The following is a 4,229-nucleotide window of genomic DNA, read 5'->3' as shown; positions in this document are numbered from 1 at the left end:
TCTCTTCTTTATCTTTTGCCGTGGTCGGTGACTGAGCTGAGCTCAGTCTCACACCTTGTAACATAGGCAAGAACCCCTTCTTGGACTGATCCATTCTGAATCTCTTCAAAATCTTATCAAGGTATGTGCTTTGTGAAAGACCTATGAGGCGTCTCGATCTATCTCTATAGATCTTGATGCCTAATATATAAGCAGCTTCTCCAAGGTCCTTCATTGAAAAACACTTATTCAAGTAGGCCTTAATGCTGTCCAGAAATTCTATATTATTTCCCATCAAGAGTATGTCATCTACATATAATATGAGAAATGCTACAGAGCTCCCACTCACTTTCTTGTAAACGCAGGCTTCTCCATAAGTCTGCATAAACCCAAACGCTTTGATCATCTCATCAAAGCGAATGTTCCAACTCCGAGATGCTTGCACCAGTCCATAAATGGATCGCTGGAGCTTGCATACTTTGTTAGCGTTCCGAGGATCGACAAAACCTTCTGGCTGCATCATATACAGTTCTTCCTTAAGATGCCCGTTAAGGAATGCTGTTTTGACGTCCATCTTCCATATCTCATAATCATAGTATGCGGCAATTGCTAACATGATTCGGACGGACTTCAGCTTCGCTACGGGAGAGAAAGTCTCGTCGTAGTCAATCCCTTGAACTTGTCGATAACCCTTAGCGACAAGTCGAGCCTTATAGATGGTAACATTTCCATCCGCGTCCGTCTTCTTCTTAAAAATCCATTTGTTTTCTATTGCTCGCCGATCATCGGGCAAGTCTGTCAAAGTCCATACTTTGTTTTCATACATGGATTCTATCTCGGATTTCATGGCTTCAAGCCATTTGTTGGAATCCGGGCCCGCCATCGCTTCTTCATAGTTCGAAGGTTCATTGTTGTCTAACAACATGATTTCCAGGACAGGGTTGCCGTACCACTCTGGTGCGGAACGTGTCCTTGTGGACCTACGAAGTTCAGTAGTAACTTGATCCGAAGTACCTTGATCATCATCATTGTTTTCCTCTTCAGTTGGTGTGGGCATGACAGGAACGGTTTCCTGCGCTGCGCCACATTCCCGCTCAAGAGGTAGTACTTCATCGAGTTCTACTTTCCTCCCACTTACTTCTTTCGAGAGAAACTCTTTTTCCAGAAAGCATCCGTTCTTGGCAACAAAGATCTTGCCTTCGGATCTTAAGTAGAAGGTATACCCGACAGTTTCCTTAGGGTATCCTATGAATACGCATTTTTCCGACTTGGGTTCGAGCTTTTCAGGTTGAAGTTTCTTGACATAAGCATCGCATCCCCAAACTTTTAGAAACGACAGCTTAGGTTTCTTTCCAAACCATAATTCATACGGTGTCGTCTCAACGGATTTAGACGGTGCCCTATTTAAAGTGAATGTAGCTGTCTCTAGAGCGTATCCCCAAAATGATAGCGGTAAATCGGTAAGAGACATCATAGACCGCACCATATCCAATAGAGTGCGATTACGACGTTCGGACACACCGTTTCGCTGAGGTGTTCCAGGCGGCGTGAGTTGTGAAACGATTCCACATTTCCTTAAGTGTGTACCAAATTCGTGACTTAAGTATTCTCCTCCATGATCTGATCGTAAGAATTTTGTCTTTCGGTCATGTTGATTCTCTACCTCATTCTGAAATTCCTTGAACTTTTCAAAGGTCTCAGACTTGTGTTTCATTAAGTAGACATACCCATATCTACTCAAGTCATCAGTGAGAGTGAGAACATAACGATATCCTCCGCGAGCCTCAATGCTCATTGGACCGCACACATCGGTATGTATGATTTCCAACAAGTTGGTTGCTCGCTCCATTATTCCGGAGAACGGAGTCTTGGTCATTTTGCCCAAGAGGCATGGTTCGCACGTGTCAAACGATTCATAATCAAGAGACTCTAAAAGTCCATTGGCATGGAGCTTCTTCATGCGCTTGACACCAATGTGACCAAGGCGGCAGTGCCACAAGTATGTGGGACTATCGTTATCAACTTTAAATCTTTTGGCATATATACTATGAACATGTGTAATATTACGCTCGAGATTCATTAAGAATAAACCATTGACCATCGGAGCATGACCATAAAACATATCTCTCATATAAATCGAACAACCATTATTCTCAGACTTAAATGAGTAGCCATCTCGTATTAAATGAGATCCAGATACAATGTTCATGCTCAAACTTGGCACTAAATAACAATTATTAAGGTTCAAAACTAATCCCGTAGGTAAATGTAGAGGCAGCGTGCCGACGGCGATCACATCGACTCTGGAACCATTCCCGACGCGCATAGTCACCTCGTCCTTCGCCAGTCTCCATTTATTCCGCAGCTCCTGCTGTGAGTTACAAATATGAGCAACGGCACCGGTATCAAATACCCAGGAGTTACTACGAGTACTGGTAAGGTACACATCAATCACATGTATATCAAATATACCTTTGGTGTTGCCGGCCTTCTTATCCGCTAAGTATTTGGGGCAGTTCCGCTTCCAGTGACCCTTCCCCTTGCAATAAAAGCACTCAGTCTCAGGCTTGGGTCCATTCTTTGACTTCTTCCCGGTAACTGGCTTACCAGGCGCGGCAACCTCCTTGCCGTCCTTCTTGAAGTTCTTCTTACCCTTGCCCTTCTTGAACTTAGTGGTCTTATTGACCATCAACACTTGATGTTCTTTCTTGATTTCAGCCTCTGCTGACTTCAGCATCGAGAACACTTCAGGAATGGTCTTTTCCATCCCCTGCATGTTGTAGTTCATCACAAAGCTCTTGTAGCTTGGTGGGAGCGACTGGAGGATTCTGTCAATGACCGCCTCATCTGGGAGGTTAATGTTCAGCTGGGTCATACGGTTGTGCAACCCAGACATCTTCAGGATGTGCTCACTGACAGAACTATTTTCCTCCATCTTAAAACTGTATAACTTGTCGGAGACATCATATCTCTCGACCCGGGCATGAGCTTGAAAAACTAGTTTCAGCTCTTCGAACATCTCATATGCTCCGTGGTGCTCAAAACGCTTTTGGAGCCCCGGTTCTAAGCTGTAAAGCATGCCGCACTGAACGAGGGAGTAATCATCAGCACAAGACTGCCAAGCATTCATAATGTCTTGGTTCTCTGGGACGGGAGCGTCACCTAGCGGTCCTTCTAGGACGTATTGTTTCCTGGCAGCTATGAGGATGATCCTCAGGTTCCGGACCCAGTCCGTATAGTTGCTGCCATCATCTTTCAGCTTGGTTTTCTCTAGGAACGCGTTGAAGTTCATGTTGACATTAGCGTTGGCCATTGATCTACAAGACATATTTGCAAAGGTTTTAGACTAAGTTCATGATAATAAAGTTCTAATCAAATTATGAACTCCCACTTAGATTAGACATCCCTCTAGTCATCTAAGTGTTACACGATCCGAGTCGACTAGCCCGTGTCCGATCATCACGTGAGACGGACTAGTCATCGTCGGTGAACATTCTCATGTTGATCGTATCTTCAATACGACTCGTGTTCGACCTTTCGGTCTCCGTGTTCCGAGGCCATGTCTGCACATGCTAGGCTCGTCAAGTTAACCCTAAGTGTTTTCGCTGTGTAAAACTGTCTTACACCCGTTGTATGTGAACGTAAGAATCCATCACACCCGATCATCACGTGGTGCTTAGAAGCGACGAACTGTAGCAACGGTGCACAGTTAGGGGAGAACACTTCTTGAAATTTTTGTAAGGGATCATCTTATTTACTACCGTCGTCCTAAGTAAACAAGATGCATAAACATAATAATCATCACATGCAATTATATAGTTGTGACATGATATGGCCAATATCATATAGCTCCATTGATCTTCATCTTCGGGGCTCCATGATCATCTTGTCACCGGCTTGACACCATGATCTCCATCATCATGATCTCCATCATCGTGTCTTCATGAAGTTGTCACGCCAACGACTACTTCTACTTCTATGACTAACGTTTAGCAATAAAGTAAAGTAGTTTACATGGCGTTATTCAATGACACGCAGGTCATACAAAAAATAAAGACAACTCCTATGGCTCCTGCCGGTTGTCATACTCATCGACATGCAAGTCGTGAATCCTATTACAAAGAACATGATCTCATACATCACAATTCATCATTCATCACAACTTCTGGCCATATCACATCACATGATCAATCGCTGCAAAAACAAGTTAGACGTCCTCTAATTGTTGTTGCATCTTTTACGTGGCTGCA

This window comes from Triticum dicoccoides, chromosome 6A, assembly GCF_002162155.2.
Source record: "Triticum dicoccoides isolate Atlit2015 ecotype Zavitan chromosome 6A, WEW_v2.0, whole genome shotgun sequence".
In the NCBI taxonomy this organism is placed as follows: domain Eukaryota; kingdom Viridiplantae; phylum Streptophyta; class Magnoliopsida; order Poales; family Poaceae; genus Triticum; species Triticum dicoccoides.
The sequence above is the reverse complement of the archived record's forward strand: the minus strand, read 5'-3'. Positions refer to the sequence as shown.